Raw genomic sequence first — 25,167 nt, forward strand, 5'->3', positions numbered from 1 at the left:
AACTATGCAAACATCACCATAGTCAATTTTAGAAAACACTTTACCAGCCCCCAAAGAAACCCCCTGCCCATGAGCAGTTGCTCCCATTTCCCCCTGGCCTCCAGCCCTGGCCAAACACTAATCTACTCTCTGTCTCCATGGATTTGCCTGTTTGGTACATATCACAGAAAATCACTCAATGCAGCATTGCTTTTTCCCTTCATCAGCTGATGATGCCTGGGTTCTTTCCACTTGGGCTCTTATGAAAGACGCTATGAACATTCGTGTACAAGTTTGGTGTTTTGTCCTCAATATGAACATAGGGGTGGAATTTCTGAGTCATACATTCCCCTTCTGAGGAACTGTCAGACTTTTTGTTCAAAGCAGCTGCACCATTTCACATTCCCACCAGCAATGTAGGAGGGTTACAATTTCTTCACATCCTTGCCAACGCATGTTGTCTGTGTGTTTGATTAGTAGGCCAACCTACTGGGTATGAAGTAGAATCTCACTGTGGCTTTGATTTGTATTTCCCTGTCTTGGATTATCTTATTTAATCCTCAAAACGACCTTAGGAGGTAAGAACCAATCTTTATTCCTATTTGGTAAACAAGGAAGCTGTGGACTGGAGAGGTTAAGCCACTGACTCAAGGTCAGAGTCACATGCAGACTCTGCACCCCACAGAGGTCCCTCTAATGCACTGCAAACTACAAGGCCTCTCAAGACCCTAAAAAAGTTGAATAGGACGGCCCCTCAAAGGCCCTTCCAGCTCTGACTTTCTGGATCATAAATTTATACTGTTTAAAAATCTCTTCTCCAGGTGAATTTTCTCTTTGGCCTCGAGAGCAGGAATGTTTGGACTTCTTCTAAGTTGGAGGTTTGTGTTCGAATCATAAAAACAATGAGGCTACAACCTCATCACACTGGCACACAACCAAGTCTGAGGTTCACCTGAAGCAAGTACAAAGGACTTAAGACTGTGGTTAAACGATACAAAATTGCCTGTATTCAACCTTTTTGGAACTCCAGAGATGGAAATTTCAGGTTTCATGTGTATTTTGCAAACTAACCTTACTCCTGGGCTTTGCTTTCTTGTCCTGATTTTCCCTTTATCTCCTTTTTGTCATCTATCCAATTTTACCCAGCCCCTTGTTTGCATCTTCATAAACCATCGCTAATCTTCTCTGAAATCAAGTGGAGTAGTAGTAAAGAAATAAACACACCAAAATGGTTTTAAGTGGGCTTCAAATGGTCCCCTGCTACAGGCCCTGTCCTTAGAGTCTGTATTTTCCTAGGCAAACTGTTCTCTAAGAAGAAAAAACAATGCACTTCCCTGTACCTCGGCAGGAGGGAAAATGCTTTTATAATATTCTAAATTAGGTAAGCTTTCCAAAATTGTTTGGGGAAGGAGAAAGACAGGTAGTTACCACCCGGCAGGATACGGAGAAGAAAGCAATGATTCATCTGTACACTTATGAATACATGGAAAGGTTATTTCTCCTAGAGTATCTCTTTGCGATTTTCCCCTTTTATTTATATAACAAAATTTCTTGGTACTTCTTGATGACTGAATGCTGCTACCGAAGGCCTCCACTAACTATAAGAATTTGACGCTGCCTAGGAAAAGAACTCAACCCTTCTGTAAACTTTCTTGTCTTATATAAAGTGTTGATTTAGATTCCGCGACGGGAACCCATGCTTTAACACAGCTCTTCCGTGTGGAAGACTTACCTTACCTAAGGAGATAACGGCACTAGTGCCAACGGCTACACTGACTCAAATGAAAAACTACAAACCACAAATGCCAATCACTTCAGCATTGACTGAAATAACTATGGCTTGTCTATAGAAATAACTGCTATGTAGTCACTAAAAATTATACTCACACCAGCTGACATGGGGAAAGAGCTAACTCTTTTATTGAAGAAAAGCAAGGTACCCAACAGCTGTAACAGGGTGAGGTCGTGTGTAAAGCTGTACACAACTGTCTGAGTGTGTGTGTGTGTGTGTGTGTGTGTGTGTGAAGAGATAACTGGCAGAACATATACAAGATGTCAGGGGCAAGTTTTTCTGCATAGTGACATCTCAGGGAGTTTTTATTCATCTGGCACTTTTCTGTATCACTTTTTTCCGCATAATAAGCATGGATTATTTTTCACCAGAACAATAAATCTATTTTCCTCAGCAGATTAATAAAGAACCCCACAATGTGCAAAGTGTTGTCCCAGGTGTGAAGAAGGAATACAAAATGAGATGAAGAAAGCAAAGAGCTCCCCAGCAGCTGGTGATCCTGCGTGAAAGGCCAGACATCGCCGAAGAAACAATTAAGTTACAAGTAAGATAAGATGGAGTTTCAACGTGAGTACAGGGTGCACAAACCATAAAAACTCAGAAAAGAAAAGCAACGTAAACTGTGAAGCTGAGAACCCGTAACAGAGAGGAGTTTCCTGTGCATTTGGGAAAAAATTGAGAAGCAGTAGAATAGACTACCAGGGAGTAATGTTTTCATAAATTCAGAAAACAGGTAAAAATCTATATATATTTCCCAGGGCCACTAATTAGGGCTCCTTTTAGTTTAGCTAAAGCTTAGCATCCTGCCTGAATAGTACTGGGAGGTGAGGGTTCAAAAAACCATGATGTTTGGAAGATAATTTGGCAATATCTACCAAAATTATATATACATACACCCTTTGATACACCCTGTACTTCTAGTTTGAGTATTCATCCCACAGAAAAACTCAAACACATGTGAAAGGACACGTATACAAGAATAATTAATGAAGTATTATTTGTGATTTCAAAACTTTGGAAACACCCAGACACCCAACAGTAGGGAACTGGTTAGATAAATGGTAATATGTCTTATACTACCTTATCTATATTAGGTAGAGATAAAAAAAAAAAGAATGAGGGAAGTTGTATGCAGGTGTGGAAATATATTCAGTGGAAAAAGGCAAAGCCAAGAACTGAAAATGAGTAAAAACTAAGACTCTATGTTCATATTGGGCAGATAAACATATGAAAAAAATTTTCAAAAAGGTGACTCTGACAGTGGTAGGCAGGCTGATTTTCAAAGTGCTCCTTCATTACAAGTTTCACTGTCAGAAAACCCGTTAATACGAGAATAAAAGAACTCAATTCATTCTGCACTCCAAATAGTATCGCAGCCTTCCCATGATCTTCCCCAACTTGACTTTCACTGGGAACAAAACCAGGCCTCTGCTCCATTAGGTACAACACTGCTCAACAATTCAGCAAACTGCAAACCAGCTCCAGCCCCTGTAGGTACCTTGAACTCTTTGTATAAAACAAAAAAGCCAGCAGATCAGGCCTCAGAACTCCCTTCTTCCAGTGCCCACACTTCAGAAAATCCCCACAACCTGCTGTGGTCTTATTGGCATAAAAATAAAGGGTCTTGGGAAGGGAGTCTGGGCTTGTAAATCAATTTCAAATGCAAGCTTGGACTGACAAGGTGCAGCTAGCAAAACCTGCAAAATTAAAGGGAAATTTTTAAATAAGCCAACATTATTTCTTAGAGGAGCTTGCATCTGCAGGCAATAGCAATTGTGTCTTTTAGAAGGATTGCATGAAGGGGTACACACATTTAATTGAGATTTTTAAAACCAGGGTCTGCAGGATTCATAACCAAAATGGCAAGACCTTGTGTGAGTAATGACTCCAATTCTGGGAGAAATGAAATCGGCTGTGTCCTATTGAAGGGCTGTATTTATTCTAGACCTTCGCTTTGGCACTGAAATTTAAGATACGAATGCTGTCTTCCTTTAGAGAACAATGAGGATTTTGTTCAAGGCAGTCTTGCCTTCCTGTCCTAGCGCACGGATTTTGAGAACAGTAATATATCAAGACTGATGTATGTCTAAAGTAATGATATTCAGTGTGGAGGAAAGGCTACATAATATTTTTAAAACATTAGCTTTAGAATCAGACTGCCTTTGTACAAATCCCCAATCTAACACCAGCTGTGAGACTCCAGACAAATTATATTCTATGCGTCTCGGTTTTCTTATCTGCAGTATGGAGAGTCATTAGTACCTGCCTTATACAGATCTTGTGACGACTCAATGAGAAATGTCAGTCAAGCATGTGGCACAGTATTTGGTCTAGTTTAAGCTCAACAAAGCTGAGATATTATTGCTGTTATTCTGGTTACTCTTACGGTTGTTACCTCCTCTCCTACTGACTATGCATATGTAAGAACTAAAATTTGAAAGAATAGATTATATTCCAGGTTAAACTGCACCTGGGTTAAAGCTTATCCTGTAATCCAGAATCATAAAATACATGATAATATAAAACTCACTCAAAAATAATGAAGGAATCATTGTGATGATCCGCTAGTTTTATACTAGTTGAGTCACTTGGAGAATGGCAGTTATGTCACGTTAAATGTCTTTACCTATAAAAATTATCACAGTTAGTGACTTTACCATAAACATCTATTAGGATTCGTGGCACTGCTTACAAAATACTTCTAAAGTAATCTTTGGTTAACTTCATGGCTATTTAATCGAAAATCAGAGGGTGACTGAGATTTTATCCTCAGGCTTTATTCTCAAATATTGCAACCTTTGCTTTTTTCTGATTCTAATTCTCAGACGAGTAACTTTACAACATGATGAATTGGTCTTCCAAAAACCCCTGGGTTGAACTTGGGTGCTCTTCTGAAATGCAGCTTGCCACAGAGAAACCTCTGGGAACGTGGAGCTTTCCTGATGATGTCTCGCCTCCCTCACCACGCCCCTCCCTGAAAGAAGAAAGCTGCTGTCCTGAAAGACCCGAGACTAATCACACTTGCTGCTCAGCAAGTACCACCTGTTTGCCAGCCTCTGAAAAGCACTTAAGGGTGGGATCCGCTGGAACATTTCTTCTTATCAGGGAGCTGCCCTCAAAGAGAGGAAATCTTTACTCACTGACTGGCTGCTTGACCTTAAAAAAACCACTTCACACCGATTATGGACCTACAAAGTATGTTCAACTTTGGAACATACAAACTGCCCGGTGTAACATTTAGTCTTTTGTTTGCCTTGAAGTTACATTGAATAGTAAAATAAAAATATGTGCAAATAAAACCCACACTGAGGGACGTTATTGGAAATTTTACTCACTTTCACATTCTTTATTAATGCACCAAAAGTGGTAATAGGTACTGTAACTCTGCCCATGGTGACTATGTCCAGTGACCACACAGAAAGAAACACTTTTATACTTTCCTCAGCTTCCGGTGAACAAGGACCAAAGAATCCATGGTGACTCCTGCTTCTGTAATAGTGATACTACTGTTGGTGAGTCCAGTCCCTGTTTCCCAACGTGTGCAGTCAGACTTTGCAAACCGACTGTTTTTAGGTATTCTCTTCCTAATTCAGCACTATTGCTGTTTCAGCAAGTTTGGGAAAATCCTACTCACTGCAGAATGTGCTGGAGGAGCTAGCAAGAGGATGTGACCGCCAGCTGACCTGTGAGCTGGGCCTGGGCACCGGGGGCATTCAGAGGCTCCTCCCTCTCCTCTGCTGAGAAGGTCCCCTCTCCCCGCTGTTCCCACAGTGGCAGCAGTGTTCAAGGTCACATCCTTGAGAAGACCATGTGGCGTGGAGACTGTCTGGACGGTAGACACAACTGAACCCCGCTGAGGCCTCTACATAAACGTTTAAGATTCTGGCAGGCAGGGGTGCACAACTACTCATCATGTGACCACCCAAGACAAGCTGGGAAGGAAGTTTTCTTGCTTATTAAATGCGCCACCTATCAATCTGGACCCGTCTGCCTCTCCTTTCGGTCTCTTCCTGCCCTCTGAGTATGGGGCTGGTTTCAGATTCCACCCAGGAAGATCCCGGAAGAAACAAGATGCCATTACATTCCCCGTCACACACTTTCTAAGAGGCCCCCTGGCAGTACAGAGCTTCATTCATAACTGCGGGAGGTACCGGTAAATGTATCACCACGGCGAGCGCACAAAGGGTCTGCGATGTCTTGACCCCTCGGTGCAGCAACCTGTGACCCACTTCGAGAAAACTGCCTTTCTCCAGTGCCCACACTCGCTGTAGCTCAGCCAGGACGCAGCACGTGTGCTAATGTTGCAGAATTTAAAAGACTTAGGGGGCATAAAGTGTGCTTCTCTCTTCAGAAGGTCTCTTCTTTGGTTTGTCAGAAGCAAGGAATCACTATTCAACTCATTAACCTTTCTGAATGAATCAATATGTATTATTGATGCATATTTAAATACATACTGTGAACATCTCATCTCATCATACAACCAGAGCAGAAGTGCATTCTGTGGAGGTGCACTGTCTCCTTTAACTCTAGGTGAAGGATACAGCATCACACATCAGGTTTTCAGAAAAAATAAGGAAATAAAACAAGCTAAATATGCGGCACACTTACCCTGTCTTAGGTGCTGACTGGGGCGGCGTCCCATTTAATAACCACAACTCAGCGATGCAGGTACTGTTACTAACACCCGTCTTCAGGTAAGGAAACAGAACTGTGAACAGGTCAGGTAACTGGCCCACCGTTTAATAGTGAACAGAGGTGCCACGACTCACTCATGTTGACGTCCGGTGTGTGATACACACAAATGAATATATGTATGTATCACACATGTAAGTTATGTCCCAGTCCTGCCACTACCACGAATTTTCTATCGTTTACCTCCTCTTAAAAAACAATAATACCTCAGATACATATCCCTAAATGTTTTATCATCAGTTTTGCTTGTTTTTGAGCTTCATAAAAATGGTATCGTTCTCTGCAGTCTTCGGCAGTGTGCTTGTTTTGTCAAGCGCTACGTTTCTGAACCTCCCTTGTTCATTTCCTCTGCTGTGTGACATACTGACGTGTGGGCACATGTCTGAGGATTCTCCTGCATAAGGCTACTGGGGTGGTTTTCCGCCTTTATAACTACAAACAGCGCTGTTCTGAACACTCTCACGCATGTCTCCTGGCACGGTGTGCAAAGATATACGAATATAATTTAAAAGAAGGTACTGCATTCTCTTTCAAATAAACTGTACTCCTTTTCACTCCCCAACTACAAGAGATGAGGCAGGTCTACAGCCTAAATAAAATAGAGTTATTACCAGGCTTCTTAATTTGGTTGCTCTAAAATGGGTAAAATGGTTCCACGTTGTTCTTCTGGCTCACATTTTGTTGAATACTAATGATGCCGATATGTTTGATATCGTCTAGTTTCTTTTTAATCTGTGCTGAAGCTATAGCTTAATTTGTGGTATCTTTTTTGTGTTTTCAAATTTCACCAATTTTTGCTCATGCCTTTATCAACTCCTATCTTCCATTTTCTTCAAATCAACATCATTTTCCTGCTTCGAACACTCCATTACTACCATCTCTTTATATGTTTTTGGCCATTTCTTCATCTGGGAAATGCCTGTTTGTGTATTTATATTCATTTTTCTATTGATCTGAAGAATTTCTCTATATATTACAGATACCAATCACTTGTCTGTTCTACATCTTTGAAATATCTTTTCCAAGGTAAGTTCTATTTTTCTTTAAATTAATGGTGTCCCCTGATGAACAGCTGTCCTTAATTTTAAAGCAGGTGGCTTTAGTAGTCTTTTCTTTTACAGACAGACCTTCTGAATCTTGTTTAAGAAAACCCTTCCTGCTCCAAAGTAATGTTTTCTGTCTTAAAAAGTTTTAACCTTTAGCCTTTACGTTGTTGTTAACATAGGATATTTTTCCATGTGTGTGTATATCTTGTCCCAGAACTATCAGTATAACAGTCCCTCTTCCTACACGGACCTGCCACACCCTCTACCACACATCAAGGCTCTGTTTCTGGGTTCCTCACTTCATTCCACTGCGCACCCGTCTCTCCCCAGCATCGCAGTTACCTTATCAAGGGGCACTGTGTATTCTTGAGCCCTTTTTACTCAAATAAATTTTAGAGTTAGCTTGTCAAGCTTCTCAAAAATCTCTGTAGAAAATGTGATTTGGAACAGTACTGACTCTATCAATCAATTTGATTGATAAAAATGATTTCCTCTTTATCCTGAGTCTTCTTATTGATGAGCATGATTTTTCTGTCCAGTTACTAGGTTTTCTTCAATATCTTCTTAATAAGTTTTATACTCTTGCCACCTGAATGCTTATATACCTTTTGTTAGATTTATTTAATGAGGTACTAGAAATAATAAACATACTGTTCTGTTGACCTTTAGGACTACTCAGCTTTTCCTTTTGTTTCTTGACTCAGTTTTGGTAAGTTATATCTTTCTTAGAATTTATCCATCTCCTCTAGATACATGGCACACAGTAAGTCATAGCATTACTACAGTTTCTTTTTAATATCTCCTGAAATTGTAGGTTAATTTGTTGTATTTTTGTTGTTTCAAATTTCATTAGTTTTTGCTCATACCTTCATCGACTCCTTCCTTTTCTCTTTCCTTCCTCATGGAGGTTCCTTTAATATAGGTCTATTAAGTATCAATTTTCCCAGTTTTTGTTCATATTAAAATGTCTTTTTTTCATCCTCACTCATGAAAATATTGACTTTCTTTTACTATTTTGAGATACTGTTGTGTGTACAGGCTTCGATCGTCGCCGTTGAGTCGCCTGCTGTCATTCCGGTTAGTGCTCCCATACAGGTGAGCTGTTCCTCTTCTCTACCTGACTTCAAGATCTGCCTTTTATCTGAGTTCTGCAGTTTTACTTCAAAATACTAAGCTGCAGGTTTCTTTATACTTACCTTGATGGTCCACAGTATTTTTCCTGTTTCTGTGGCCTGCTATCATTCATGAATTCTGAAAAACTATTCAACTTTTACTTCACCTGTACGTTCTCTATGTTCCTCTGAATCGACAATGGGAGTTATGTCACCATTGCTCAGTCTGCCTTCTACGTCCATCAGCTTCTCTTTTGTGACTTCCACCTTCCTGTCTTCTTATGTGGCATTCCCGGTCACTTCTTCTGTTCACCAGTTTTCTTTTTATCTATGGCTAATCTGCCTAATCATTGAGGGTTTTGCTTGTCTGTTTGTATTTTTGTTATTTTAATAGTTATAAGATTCATTTCTAAAAGCTGTTTTTCAAACCTACCTGGCCAGTTTTTATATTTTGTTTCTTGTTCATTTTTATTGTCATGATTCTATCCTTTATTTATTTAAACATTTCATATAAAATTGTTTATATAGAATATATACTATAGATAATTCCACTATCTGAATTTCTTTAGGCAGGCACCTAAATTAGTTGTTTATTTCTAATGTTTTAGTTATCTTTGGATAAAACTGTTCTTTCCCAGAATATCTGTGTTTCTTCTGCCAAAAGCCAAGAGGTACCATACATTCAGGGACATTTTAGCCGCCTTTTCTTTAGCTTAATTCCAGAGTCTCAGTCTCAACTTTTAATTGTCAACTTTAAAGATAAATAAAACATCAGTGCATGGGCCGAACAGGCTAAGCCCCGCACTCTTCTCTAGCTGCTGCTGAGCTGATATGGACGTTTACCCTCAGATGTAACACACTATTCACATTTCAGCTTCCAGCTTCTTTTTCTTTTTGATCTTTACATACCGTCTCCACTTTCTGCCCACCATTCAGAAATACAAGGTAATCTATGCTTAAGATAGAGAAAAAATACCCTAAAAGTTAAAGCAAAATTCATTCCAAAAAATGAGCAATTTTATCATCACAAATGCAAAGAGAAGTTTTCCATATCTATTTGAACTCCACTTTCAAAATCTTCTGCACTTCCGAAGGCTCTCGGAAGCGTAAATGTGACTTGCAACAGAAGAGCTTTCACCACCCTCGGTTCCAACAGAAAAACCTGCCCCCTCCCCAAGCACTGATCAAAACCAAACACTGAATCTTTATTGGAGGAGGATTAAAAGACATCGAGCCCAACCTCCAGTAGAGACAAAAATAAATCCTGTCACATTTATTGATTGGCCAGCATCTACTAAGCCCCTGTTTTGTCCCAGAGCACGGTAAGCACCGAAGATAACCAAGTAGTGTACTTCCTGCTCTTCAGTGAACTTACAGTCCATTAATTCCTCTAATTTGTGTCATCTAGCCTCAGCTTAAGCAATATAAAAAAAAAAAAAAATAGCACTGAACCAGGAGCCAAGGCAGTGATCTGGGTCTTGGTTACTGATTAAAAATCCATTCGGTCTCCCCAGAACTCACTATCAGACAGATTCAGACCGGTAGTAGCCTTCAAACTGAACTCCTTGAACTCCTAAGCTTTCTCGCATCTATATTCAAGTTTTTGGACTTCCAGATGAGATTTTTTGGTGATTCACAGAATTTTAATAGCAGTGATTTGGAAGATTATTTTACAAACCGTGCAGTTCATGGCTCGTATAGAAAACAAGAGTATCTGTACGGCATACTGGGGTAATCTGCTAAAAACGACTCAGAGCAACGGGCCCCAGAACTCCAGCCATCTCAAGCCCTGCTGGACTGCCCTGACGGAGGAGGGGTCAGTACTGTGACCCCCCGCTACGGCTCATCTGGAACCCACTCGCAGTCTAGCAGTGTGTGCTGGCTACTGGTGGGGAAGCTCTGGCTGAGACAGCTACGGTCTCTTCCATTCCTGTAGGTCCTTCACAATTTTTAATTCCAGTCTATTTAATCTTTAGTGCCCATTATTAGAGCCTCTCCTATAGTATGAGCTCAAAGCAGCTTCTCAACCCTCTCTTCTTTGTCCAAATATAAACTCTCCATCCACACTACTGTGTCCCCTGCTTTGCACAAGGGTAGAACAAAGGATCATTCACCCATCTTGCCTTATTAGACTAGCACACTCCTTCTATATTATTCATCAAAGAAACTAGCAAAGAAAATTACCAAATTACAAGGATGGTAAAAATGAGTGACTATATTAATAACACTAGTAAAGTGAGAGCACTCTGCAGACAGATGTGCCCACTTTAATAATGAATATAGGATGTATCAATCCCAAAAGAAGCCATGATTTAAGAAGATACTGCAGCTCTGCTTCACATTGAATAGCTAAGCTTGCAACTGGAAGGGTGCAGATAAGACAGATCTCACATACAACAACCAGGAGGGCCTGCTTCAGTGGAGGTAACAGAGTAACTGACAGAGAGGCGGGAAGAGCATTGCCCAAGAGCCAACAGGCAAAAGGACACTAGTAGTAGATGAAAGATAAGCATTTAATTATGTCTATAGAAATTAAAGTGAGCTCTGCCAATGTGGTTTCCTCCCAAACCTGGAGACACACCAGAGGGTCTGTCTTGGTCACTTGCAGGTTCCTGCGTAACTGCCCTACCTACTGAATGTGAATCTTTGGTTAAGGGGCCTGGGTATCGGTACAGTTTTCAGAACAAGCAGGCATTAAGCTTCTGCAAGGAAAGGGGACAGGAGAACATCTCTCAAAGTGGTAAATAACAGAAATACTGAGTGACCCATAGAAATAATACCATGTTACAGGAAAAAGTCAGTGGGAAAGGCTGATTTAGAGGTCATTTATTTCAGAAAACTTTTACTCTAACAGATAAGTTCATTATAACTGTTAATAAAATACACTAAATAGGAAACCTTTCTAATTATAACTTAAAAATTCATAAATAAATGAAGAAATCAGAAAGCTTACCATTAAAACAGAAAAAAAAACCCAATAGAATTCTAAATTAATTTCTGTAACGTAAAGTCCTTAAAGAAACTGGCAAGACTGTGTGTGTTGGCGGAAGAGTGAGAACAAACAGTTTTATTTGAAGAACAAGGATTAGCTGCCGGGGCTCTAAATAGACAGAAAGAAGAAAAGAGTGTGATGAAATTCACTAACCTTAGACATTAATTTCCTTAAGAAAATAAAAGGCAATCCTCACATGACATTTAAACACTTCCTTATGCCCTCTTGTGTAACACACAGATCTCTCCTTAGAAAACATCCCCCGATGCACGAGGGCAGAGAGAAGGCAAATGCATTTACGGAATCCCTGTTCTGTTCCAGATGCTACATAAGCATTGGACATAAACTGTCATGTTTAAACTTCACAAAAACCCTCGGAGGTCGGGGAGGGGAAGAAATCAAGACTCAGAGAAGCCAAGTGACTCACCCAAGGTTCAACGCCAACCAAGGGACAGTAAGGATATAATCACAAGGTTATACCTTTTAAAATGCCCTTCGCAATGATTCAGAAAAATGAGGTTTCCAACTCTAAAAGCTATAAATAGTTCAGATCATAGGAGTTCTGAACCAGGTCACTAGTATATGACAAAAGCGGATAAAAAAGGAAAAGCTTGTTATCCAAACTGCATAGGGCTGGGCTGTGACTGTAGATGCTGGTGCGGCACAGAGCTGGCATCGAAGCTCCATAATGAGCACTCTACAGGCAGAAACCGGGGATGATGGAAATCATTACTCTCAGGTGGGCCCGTGGTGTATCATTTGTTTGTCCTGGACAGGAGAGATTACAGTCACAGAATGATGAGTAAAGACACCCCATGACAGTGCACACTCAGCCCCGTCCTCACGCTGAAAGTAACTCCTTATCTAAGAACAGGCTGCAGCACAACAGGGCTCCCCAATTTCTCATCACCAATGGCTCTCTAACTACCTTTAGTGGCCCTAAGAGCACAGGACCCCAAGCTGGGATGTCCGTAACCAGCTCTATGTCGATCCCCTTTTAGTACATGGTACATTCCTATCTCTTCTAAAGTTACTCAAAGTCTCGATGTTGCAAAAACTGCCAGAAGACCTGGAATGTTCTCTAAAAAATAGCTACTTGCATATGTAGGAAGAAATGAAATATTGGATTGGCCAAAAAGTCCATTTAGTTTTTTTCCATTAAATAAAAGACACATTTTTCATTTTTACCAATAATTTTATTGATTTGGATATTTTGAGTATGTTGGCTATCTTCCACTTAGTTTCCAGTGGGTAGAGGCCAGGGGTGCTGCTGAACATCTTCCAAAGCATAAAACAGCCCCACAGCAAAGAATTGTTTGGCCAAAATGTCAATAGTACCAAGAAATTTTGCAAACCACTTTTGACACGTTTGATCAGTCACAGCACCTTCTCCACACACTGCACATATTTGTGCAGTGTGTGTTTCAGGTGCATTTTTACCTTTCTTGAAATAATGAAGCATAATATACGAAAACTGTTGCATATTTTCTTCTATCTTCAATACTAAAATGGCTGTGCAAAAAATTCACCAATTTTGATAAGTTTTTCTTTTAAATGCACGCTGATGTGACAGCTGTCACAATACAACCTAATAAAACTGTTTTGATAGAAGTTAAAGCCAGCTAAGCGCTACTAGAGTCACAGTAAGGAAAAAAACTAAACAAACTTTTTCGCCAACCCAATAAAACAAATGCACAGGAGTAACATTTCAAGACCAAAAATAAATAAATAAATAAATAAATAAATAAATAAATAAATAAATAAATAAATAAATAAATAAATACCATATGCTGGGCACTGAATTTGTGCGTGTATAAATAACATATTATTCTACAGGTGAAACACCCAAGGACTTGGGCTGAGATTTGAATACACGGTCTCTTGTTTCAAACATTAGTAAGCCAATATGCATGAGCAATTACAAGGCATATATACTCTTTGACTAAGCAATTCTTAAGAACGTAGCCTAACAAAATAAGTAGCGCTAAATGCAATAATGCATGAATAGTGATGTTCATCCCAGTGTGGATAACAATTTAAAAACTGCCAACAATCTAAACGTCTATCAAGAAAAGAACTGATTATTAAATAAAGTCATTCTTGCAATTCTTGCAGCCATTAATAGTGATTAAGTAAGTGATTAAGTATGTTTCTTGACACAAAAGATGCCCACAGATATCTTACAGGAAAACGCAGGTAGCTTACCCAGCCATGAACGCCCGATTCTCAGCTGACACCGTGGTCTGCTGTGGATATAGGTGGCTGACACTTCTAGGCAGAAGGGACAACAGCAAGTGCAAGGGCTTTGGCTAAATGGACACATGGGAAACTGAGGGTGGACAGTACAAGGCAGGTTTTAAAGATGAGGAAGGGACTAGGCTATGACAAGCACGGAAGGCCCAACTAAGAATTTGATTTTCAACCCAGAGGATCAATGAGAAGCCACTGAACAAATTGCATTTCACAGACGAGGCAAAGGGTCGGGGTGGAGGGTGGGGGTTCAGCTGATGCCCAAGGTCACCCAACAAGCGAGTGGTAGAGCCAGGGTCCTGCTAGGCCTGGCTAGAGTCCAAGACTGGTTTTTCCTTCAAGCACACACATATGTGGATCCCAGCTTCCTTCCTGACCAAGAGAGCTATCCCTGCGCCTTTTCCACCTCTCTCCAGTCTTGGTTCTCACCGGTGTCTTTCTTTTTCTACTTCCCACCTCATGCTTTCCACAGAGAAGAGTCCCAGAGAAAGCCCAGGGCTCAGTACTTTGTTTGTAGCCCCTCAGGGGTCCTTCCAGTCTATGTAAATCAGGATCTTCCCAGTTTCTCCCCATTGGGTTCTATCAGCTAACAACCTGGTGGATAACAACCAAAACAATTTCAAATGGCCTTTTAAATTTGGTTTGAAGACTATCGTTTTAATTTCTTAGCTCTATTATTGCTTTGTAAGTGGAACAAGGGCTTTCTTTTCTGTATGTGAGAAAAAATTAAAAGTTATCACATACTCTTCTAAGTCAGTATTAGAATTTGTGGGAAGTAATTTAATGGGAAGCTTAGAAAATCCTGTATCAAAGTGCACCTTTAACTGGGCCTCTTCAATTTTAATTTGTTTTAAAACTATTTAATTTCAAAGTGAAAAGAAATTGCAAAAAAATTTCTGGCCTTAAAAAATAATAAAGCCATGCATCTCTACTATAACAATCAAATTTTATTAGCAAACAATAAAACAAGCTGAGGCCCCCCCCCCACTATGATTTTTTAAGCATGTGTATCATGCACGCCCTCTGCTGGCCTCACCACAGTTCCTGAATGACCCCAACATCAGGGCTAAGGAAGACGTCTGGATTCCTTCTATCAGCATAGACTTCTTCCTTTCCCAGTCATGCAAAAAAAAAAATCCCATTACTTTCTCTCTCCTTCACCTTTCCTTCTCCAAAATGTCACTCGCATTTTAAAGATTTATAGGATCATGATATATAGTTAAATTAAAAGTTTAAATTATTCCCCCTAAATGAGGGGATAAATAACAGCTAGTCCAAAATTATAAAGGACTAAAGGCTAATTTAAATCTAGTTTTAAATATCTTCCTAATTAGATATGGCTCCAGGTAACAAGAAAATTTAATATGCATGCTAGCTGGAGATGAAAATGCCAAAATAGAATATGCTGAGTGCTAGGGACTAAATTTTTGCTGTTAAATAATCCAAGGTAGAAAACACACAATTGTTAGATAATAAAATCTAACCATTCTATTTGATAATAAGGTGGCAAAGGTGTGTCAAATTAATAAGCTCACTCATGACCCTTAGCAAGCTGGTGGTAACAAAGGATTTTAAAACCTAAACTTTGAGTCCTAGATGTGAAATACAACAATACAGCACCAACTGAAAAATATCTTAACTATTCTCGTTTCAAACTCAAAGTGGTTACTTTTCCTCCCCTTGTGCTCTCCCATCAGCTCCCACAAAAGGCCACCATCGTCACTTTGCAATCCGGCTCACTGAACTTCAATTGCCACACAGTCGTAGATCAACCAAGATACTGTGCCGGGTTCTGGGGACACAGGAGATAACATGACAATATTCCTTCAACCGAAGAACGCACAGTCTGGTCCAGAAGGCACAATTGTGAGGAAATAAACTTACATGATGCTGAGTACAATGAGGGAATTAAGCTCAAGGTACAGAAGCAATACAGACCAAAGGCTGATGAACTGTCTAGGGTGCAGGGGGAACGGTATGAGAAAGCTTCACTGAAGAGATGCTAGACTTGGAGAGATACAAGTTCAGAGAGAAGTCTTCTAAACAGAGGGACCAGTACATGCCCCTTCATGGAAAACATGTGTGAGAATTTCAGGAGTGTATCGGTAGGAAAGCAGAATCAGTAATTCTAAGGATGTAGGTTAAGGGGGAGATGGTGGGTGGTTGACAGAAAGACTAGAGAGGTGGCCAGAATGCAAGTCATGGGAGCCTTGGGTGGTCCTCACCCTACAAGCGATGTGGACCTCATCCTATAAGCAGTAGGGACTTGGAGTTTATCCCATAACTAACAAGAAGACACGGAAGGGTTTTAAACCAGGGGGAAGGCACAATCACACTATTAGTTTTCACAAGACTAAAAGGGTATCTAGCTTTTTATACCAGTTTTTCTGCAACTTTAGCCCATTTCCTTTCCAGTCTTCCTGGTTTATCACCGTTTAAGAGAAAGGGTATGCAAGTATCAGAGTGGGCAGAAAGGTGCATAAAGGCAAACGACCCTCGTGGTGGTCAGTCCTCATTCGTCACCCTCGATGCTCAGGAAACGCTGGGTGAGCAGGTAGGTGGCAACTGCTCCGGGCACATGTGCGCCAGTTAAGTTTCAGAGAAGTCAGCTGATGTACACAAGCTTTCAAAGAGTCAGAAAACATCCCACAGGCAAAAAATGAGTCACATAATGCACTTGAACGTGCAGATCTCAAAGAGCTAACTGGATGTGAAATAAGGTCATTGATTCTGCCTCTTCATTTCCAGTAAAAAAAACAAAACAAAACAAAAAACAGCTCTGTACAAAACAGTTGTACAAAGAGTATTGCTCACAATACTATTTACGAAATGTATGTCATTATTTTTTAATTTATAAAAGTAGATTTATGAGATCTGTAAAAATTTTGAAGCTCTCTCGAGCAACCGGTATCTTTAAAAGACACCTCGCTCAGAAAAATACAGATATTCCCCCTCAATGGGGCTATCAGGATCAGCAAATCACAATTTCCAGAGTGGATCCTTTTGGCTCACCAGAAAGGGCCACTCACCCAGAATACATGCATTTTAGATTCAATTCACTGACTGAATTGAAAATAATTTATGATGCTTTTTCCACTTGTTTTTTCCTCTGTCCTCACCTCTGCCCAGTTCATCCCCAGCACAAACACCAGTCAAGCTCATACAGCAGGCACAGTGCAAAAGGAAAAAATCCGTAACTGCTGAGGTTTTCATAAACTAGTAAGCAATTCCTGGGCACAGATTCTTAAATGAACTATTCTGATAGCACCCCCTAGTGTCCAAAAGCATTTTTCTGACTCTACATTCTCAACTGACTAAAATAATGCATTTAAAATAAAAAATTAATGGAAACAGCCATGGGCTTATATTAAGGGAACATCTGTCCCAGTTACAGAGCAAGTTAAACCAATAATGTGAAACTTCTGGCTACCTGTTCTCTCTAAAATAGGAAAAATAACAACCTCAACTACCGCGCCTTCCTCCCTTTGAGCACGTGAGTTCCTCAATAAGACATATTGCTAACCCAGACGGCTGTTTGTAAACAAGAGGGTGGGCAGGGGGTTGGGGGCGCGGGAGGGCAGTGAGGGGGACGCAAAATAATAAGAGCATGCACTCTCAGGCCTACCTGAATGCTCAGGAGTATTTTATATAAGTCCGCAATGTACGTGATAATTACAGCGGTCAGTTCACTCCTCCTTCAGTTATCAGACACTTCGACTCCCTCCTTCCTCTGCTCACGCGGCCCTGAGAACTGCAGGGACTATAGCACTTTCTGCACACAGCCTGCCTCCACCCAGAACTGCATCAGCTTGACCACAAAATACTAGAAACTCTCCAAACCCATCTTCAAAATTTAGAACTTTGGTTTTGACATGAATTATGTAAAATAAAAATGTTAGATTATTTTGATTTGTAATTTAAAATAAAAGTGGCAATAGGTGTTAAAAGGTGTTAAAATCATTATCCTTAACCTCCTGCCCAGTAAAAACAAAACAATGAAACAAACAAAAAGACCCTCCAACTGACTAATTCTTGGCTCAATAAGGACCTAACATACCTTAGATCCTTCTACTCTGAATCTGAGACCTTCAACAAAGCCAGAAACTTTTGTCCAGTTTGCATTGCAAAAGCTCACAGAATTAAAACCCATTGTTGCCCTCTACTGGGCAGACTTGGAACAAAACTAAAATCCATTTATAAAGCATTTGAAGTCACCGTATTTCTCCATTTTCTTGATAGTATGTAACCTTCAATATCTTATAAATTAATATAAGATGGCAGGAGGGGAAAATAGGCATATTTTCAGAAATTCGGAGTGATTTTCCCCCTTTACTGACTGAAAGGAGAGATTAAATGGTAGCAAACTGGTCACCTGGCTTTGGACTCTGCCACTATATGCCATGTGGCCTTGGTCAAGGCCCAACCCCTGTAGGCCTCAATTACCAGGTCTTCAAATCAGAGGCTTGTGAACCAGGAGATACCTATGATCCTCATTGCTCTTTTCCACTTGTAGTTCAAAATATTTATAGTGTTTTTTTTAATCAGTCTTAGAAACCTAATGTATCTTATCCTCAGTCCTGTTACTAGTGACTTCATTGACTGTTATAAGGCTGCAGTAACTGAGATAAATGTAAACCAAGCATCTAGCATGGTGCACAAAGATGCACAAGAAGTATGAGTTCTTCTCCTTCTGCCCTCCCCCGCCCTCCCCGTTCCCCCAAGCAGCAGTCCCGTGACCTTGTCCATTCCTACGTACGCGTTCTACAACCATATCCCCAAAGCACTTACTCTCTGCTGTGCCTCCAGTTTTACAAGCCTTGCGATGCCTGCCCTGGGGTCCCCGAGACAGGCGAGCTTCACTGCCGGGGCTGTGCCCTTTATCTGCCTGCATGCACCGCAGTGCCCTTGCTGGCAGCAGTGGTTGTAATGGTGGCCATGGCAACAGCAGCAGCCGTGGTACCCGCAGCAGCATCAAAAAGTGTTACATAAACAATAATGACATGGAGATAAGAAAACTAATAAAACAATAGATGTGATCATAAAAAATAAAATTTACTGTAATTTTAATAACGCCAAGTGCCATTTATTATTTTGCGTCAACCACTGTGCTATTAACACTTCTATCCTTTCTAATGTGGCCTCAAAAAAAACAGGTATTATTCCTTTCCCAACTTTACGAATGAGAAGCTGAGCTTCTGGCAGATGTTGAACAACTACTGATGCTACCAAACTCTCGCTAGCCGCCTGTCTTCCCTTCAGAACTCTAATGCCCTTTTGTTACCTACTCTCTCCACACCTGCTGGAACTCTGGCAAACTTCCGGGTTCCTACAGTGACGCACAGCATCTCCCAGAGCCTGAGAATGGCGTGAACACCCCAGCCCCTGAGGTGGCAGACTACTCGCACTGAGAATGACAAAAGTAGCCCCCCCTTCCCGACTTACACCATTGAACTCTGCCACTCTTCTCCACCTGTATTTCCCTCCTATCCTCTCCCTTCTGAGGTAGGACTTAGTGGGAAGACCATGGAACTGGAAATAAGAATTGCCTTTTATTAGCCTTGTGACTTCAGGCAAATCATTTCAGCTCTCATACATTCACCTGTAACGTATGATGGTCATATCTGCCTTGCCTGCCTTCAAACACAATTGTTTAGAATAAGTAAGGAAGCATATATGAAGGAGTTCTAAAAGCTGTAAGTGAGTATCAGCTACATGTCTAATTAATTCTTGCTATTCTTAAGGCTCTTCAAGCACACACCCTGCGTGGTAGAGAAGATGGCTGCCAGCACCCCAGTGGGCGGGAAAGAGAACGCGAAGGCAGGTGGACAGGCAATGGCGATGCCCTTCTTCTCCTTCTTCTGGTAGGCCTCGCAGGCTTTTTCTGCGTTCCGTCCAAAACAACAAAAAGAGAAACAACCTTCATCACCCACCCCCACCCGCCCCTCTATGACTCTCCTCACTCCCTACCTTACTACATGCCTCAAAAGTGACCACAATAACCATTCTCTTTATTTACATGATGGTCCCTGTGGCCTTGGTTAGACGGAGCACCCCCTGTATGGCAATCACGGGACCAGACGTCCTACGCAGACCATCTCATCCTTGGGGCAACACAATGTAAGTGTCCTTGGCTCCGTTTGACAGGTCAGGCTCAGAGAGATCAGCCAGCTCCCCCACTGAAGCACACAGATCCAGCTCCTGCTGCTTCCACACCAGCCACACAGGCCATTCCCACTCCCCACCCAAATCTGAACATCACACGCTAGCAAAGTGTTCCTCGCCTGCAAGACTGCGTAGAAATCTCAGGGAAATCCTATCATCAGTATCCCATGAGCGTACAACCTCCATGGCACACAGCATCAGTGTTCCCTGGAAAAAAGACTAATGATCCTGTATAGTGAGTACACTCCCTTTACCTTTTAGTGCTAAATATAATGAAAGAATATAATATTAATGAATCCCTCCTGTTAAGAAGTCATTGTGTTTACAATGCAGTTTTTGCAACAGCAGTTACCACCTTAAACGTGTGGTCCAAGGCAACATCAGCAGTAAAGCAGTAAATCAATACCATGTGCCTCTTAACTGATAAACTGAGAAGAACACAGCATCATATTCCTGTCAAAAATGCATAAACTGAATCTAACCATGAAGACTCATCAAGCAAGCCCAAACCGAGGGCCATTCTACAAAGTGACTGGACTGTACTCTTCAGAACTGTCACAGTGGGAGAGAAAAAAGACGACTCCGGAGTGAAGGAGACAGGCAGCCAATGATTCTGGATCAGGTCCCGGACCAGACAAATGACTGGTGGCAAAATTGGCAAAAGTTGTATAAGGTTTGAAAATTAAATAATAGTATTATGTCAGTGTTAATTTCTTGTTTTTGATAATTATACTAAGTATAAAGAATGTCCTTGTTTTTAGCAAATATACATTGAAGTATATTTAAAGATAAAGAACACATTTGTAACGCTGAAATATTTTTTAAAAATCAGTGAGAGAAAACATATACAGAAATTTTGTTTTACTGTTTCTGTAACTTTTTTTGTAAGTCTGCAGTTATTTCAAAATAAAACACAGGAACAGAAAGGACAATAATAGAACGCATATTAAATACAGCCGGCCCTTGACCCCCACGGATCCCCAACCACAGATTGAAAGTAAGTACTGTTTTTGATCTGAGGTTGGTTGGATTCGTGGATGCAAAGCCCACAGACACAGTGAGCTGGCTGTACATCTATTGAAAACCATACGCATATAAGTGAGTCTGCACAGTTCAAACAGGTTGTTCGAGGGTCAACTGTATTAAGTAAATGTGAGCTGTAATATCCCTACCACTCATTCCTACGCACGAGGAGGATGAAATGAAGTCAACACCATGGGTCCTCCCTATGAAACCAGTTGAACTGGCTGATACGAGAAATCCTGGGACCCACAGAGACTATCTCAGTTGTTCCCATTCACAACAGTTCTACCCAATGGAGCAGTGACAAAATGTCCCCTCCCTCCTTCTGATAATGGCTATTTCTAACTTCTCAATTTCATAATTCAGATAATTCAAACAAAATTCCTCCAGTGATTCTACTTCCCATGAAGACACAAGCAACTGCAATAAAAGGAACTGTGTATTATGTTTCCTCACCTCACCCCTTCTCTGGCCAATATGGCTGAGCGGCTGGCATTCAGACATCTGGGTAGCTCCTAACCCTTCGTCCCTTGTCCTGTTATCGGTGGGTTTGGCCACAGAGAATATATGACTATGAGTGATTGTGATGACTCTAAGTTCATCTCACTAACAGAAGTCAGAGACACCAGCCAACTCTGAAGCTTAGATGCTTCAACAGCAAATACACACTAAGTGTTTGATTTTAACAGAATACTTTGTGCCCTTCCCCACCCAATGAATCCAGTTAATAGTAGAACACCACATGGTCAAGTTTCAAACCCCAAAAGATGACACTTTAGACAGGCTCCTAAAATATCACATGAGAAGGAGTAATGGCCACATAGCTTTTTCTCCTCATGCCCAAGGATAAGTGAAGAGTTAAAAAGAAGTTACACAGCTGCACTTAGCTCTCTTCTCATGAGTCTACAGTAACATGTCTTCATTTAGAACTTACAGAGTGGACTGAGCTCCAGGGATATCAAATCTCTCATTAGTCTTCAGCACATGCCTGGGTCAGAGAGAATTTCCGTTTCACAGACAGAAAAATGAGGGCAAAAGAAAATTAAGATGATCCCTAAACCACCCTATCAGCAAAAGAACCCAGAATGGACCAAATACTCTGCCTTCAGCAAGAAGACAAATATCCCTAATTTCTATAAATCCCCCCCCCAAAATCATTTTAGATCACTAAGTTACCAGGGAAGCCGCACTGGTCTGTTTCTATTCTTTAGTAATTTTTCTCCTGGTTGAGAGGAGACAATCAGGATGAAGACAAGACCACCTACTCACACAGAATTATGTGAATCCCAACTACTGCTCCACATTCTGGCCAAACGCACAAGTGCGAGGGGCTTCTGTCCCCCTCAGGCCAAAGGACAGCACTGGGGGGCCCCCTGAGACTTCCTGAGATTAGCTACAGTAACAGCCCTTCTCTCTTTTAAATGTGAGAATTATTCATGGTGAAGAAAAATACATCTTGAAAAATATTTCTTAATTTTGGTTGCCATAAGAGAGGAAAAGACACTGTTTAGGACAACAAATTTGAGGTCAACGTGGCTGCCTAGATGTCCAGAGCGAGGTCCACAGCCCCAGCTGTCATGTAAACACGGTGTATCAGTGGACTGTTTGTTTCTACTTAAAAAAAAAAAAAAACCTGAGGAGACAAAAACCAAAGGACTAACATCAACAAGTAGCCTCTGAGGAGCAATCCTACACCAGGAAACCGGAGCTCGATCAACTGGGAGGCACCACTGCAAACAGGAAGGGCCGCAGCTGAGCACATGTCAATGAGGAGAAGGCCAAAAAATGAGTCACACAAACACCTCAAAGAAAGACTCCCCCTGTACCAACTTTTAAATTAATTTGCTTATACACGGTTAAGAACCTAAGACAAGCAAGGACATCCTACAACGATGGTTTGCAGTGCACGTGGTGATGAAAACAATACTGACTTCCTAGTGGCCAAGCTGCATCACACCCGTCAAATGAAGAACAGTGTGGCTGCTTACAACATCACGAGCCCAGAGAGGGAGGTGTGTCTGCGGTTAGTGAGGATCCCAGGAACAAGGGCACGCCAAGCACGTTGGGGATCGGGAGAGTGGAAAAGAGAGTTTCAAACGGTCTTTCCTAGGTGCACTCAGGCACAGGTGTTCACTGAGCGAGCAAACACCTGCGGGCACTTACCATGAACAGGACGTGCACTGTGATCAACGTTGATCTGGTCCACGTACCTGCCAGCAAACCTGTGGGCTGGAGTGGGGCGGAGCCCACAACCCAACACAGTGAGAGTTATGACAGGAAAACGGCCAACACAATGAAGCTCAGGCTAACACCACAACGAGCTGCTCTCTTTTCTATGTTTAAGGAACTGATTTACATTCTCCCTTCGCACCTCCGTGTGCCACAAGAGATGTGCGGCCATTTTCCATTTGAAGGATGGATGACAAAACAAGCCCTGAGGTTTAGGTGTAAATTCAAAGAGCAAGGAAATGGCAGATAACATAGTTGAAAAAATCTTATCTCCCCAAACTCTAGCTGCTTCTTGTTTCGGATACGGGTAACAAGGGATCTATCTGGAAGGCATGGCAGACTAGTATGCAATAAATCACTGAAATATCTCTTTAAAAGGAAGGAAATAAAGTCACAGCCTAAACAGAGTCTTCCCTGTCTCAAGCTGATGGAAGAAGTTCCAAAGGAAAGTGTGGATTCTGCAGTGAAAACTCTAAGTGGTTCAAGTTGGCTGGAGTTTAGAATATGAGGCTAGAATTTGAAATGATGGTAGGAATTCAAGGCTAAGGAGCTTGGCTTTTATTTGATAGGAACCCCCACCCCCATGTATTTGCTTCAGGTTTTTGTTTAATTTTAGAAACAACTTTTGAGCAGTTAAGGGACATGATCAGAAAGTCAATCCCATACTACTGTCTAAGAAGGAACAGCAAGGAGGAACAGAGGGGGAACAGTTAGAAATCTACTGCAACCATAGAGTTAAAAGAGGAGGAAAATGTTCAGAGCCATGTTGCACGGGGAAATGAGAGGGCCTGGAGAGGGATGAGATGGGGAAGACAAGGAAAGAAGAAGTCTTAAATATAAAAGTAAGCCCAGTGTTCGGAGGTTGGCAACTCAGAAACATGCACAGAGCCCAGGGAGGTTAGGTCTGGGAGGGAAGGTGAACCCTTTGGAAACACTGCACCTGAGAGGCTGGTAGGCCACTTAACAAGGAGCTGGAGGTGTGACTAAAGCTCTACAGAGAAAACAGGCCTGGAAAATCTTTCCCCAGGCAATAACTACAGGAGGAGATCAAATGAAAATTCCAGCAAAAAAAAAGAGCAAAGACAAAAAAAATGTTCTTTGGGGACACATACTGTACATACCAATGGCTTTCTAACAGTGCTTTTTTCAACTCTGGCTGACATTTTAGTCATCTGATCAAAATACCTCTGATCAAAAGACCTCGTGCTGGACTCCAGCACCCCAGGGAATCTCTCCAGGCTCCGCCTCCAGGCCTCTCTGTGGCACCCTCAGACTCTGGTCCGGCACTTCTTGTTTCTCTCGCCTCTTACTGAAGTTTTCACTCTCTCTGCTGCCCTGGAGATGAGCCACTGACTGACGGATGCTCTGCCCAACGGTCACTTTTCCCTCAGGGACGTCCCACAGGCCAACCTCGCTCAGGTCTCTGCACAGCAACCCCCTTTCCCCAGCCCAGGCCCACAGCCCAAGAACCAGCCCACCTCACAGAAGTCTGCTGGTCCAGCGAAGGTGCCTCAGATACCTGCACAGAATGGGTCATTTCCTGAAGCCTATTTAAAAATCTATTTAAAACAATTCTGAAGCATTAGCTAAATGCATTTCACACAGAATGTTTTCAGAAAGGCAACGTCTAGGAGTTAACATTCAAAGTTGCATATAGCGAGGCATGATGAGATGCAATCACTTGTATCTACATCTCTGACAACTTACAGAGCAGACAAGTCACGCTGGCTTTCCTAAGAACTGTAAAAAAGGGGGCCTCCCTTTCTAAGTCTACGACTACATAACTATTTTTAATTAGAAATATCTAATATAATTTTAAAACCCAACTAAACCAAAACAGAGCTCAAATTTTGTTAGGTTTCATACCACAGCGAAATCAGTAATCACTGA

General features: G+C 41.4%; 1 protein-coding gene across 3 annotated transcripts in view; it reads right to left on the reverse strand.

The window, feature by feature from the left end:
* Positions 1-25,167, reverse strand: part of STK39 (serine/threonine kinase 39) — a 271,016-nt gene that overhangs the window by 142,165 nt on the left and 103,684 nt on the right. The gene's annotated exons all lie outside the window — the stretch shown is intronic.

Source organism: Desmodus rotundus, chromosome 2, assembly GCF_022682495.2.
Source record: "Desmodus rotundus isolate HL8 chromosome 2, HLdesRot8A.1, whole genome shotgun sequence".
Lineage (NCBI taxonomy): Eukaryota > Metazoa > Chordata > Mammalia > Chiroptera > Phyllostomidae > Desmodus > Desmodus rotundus.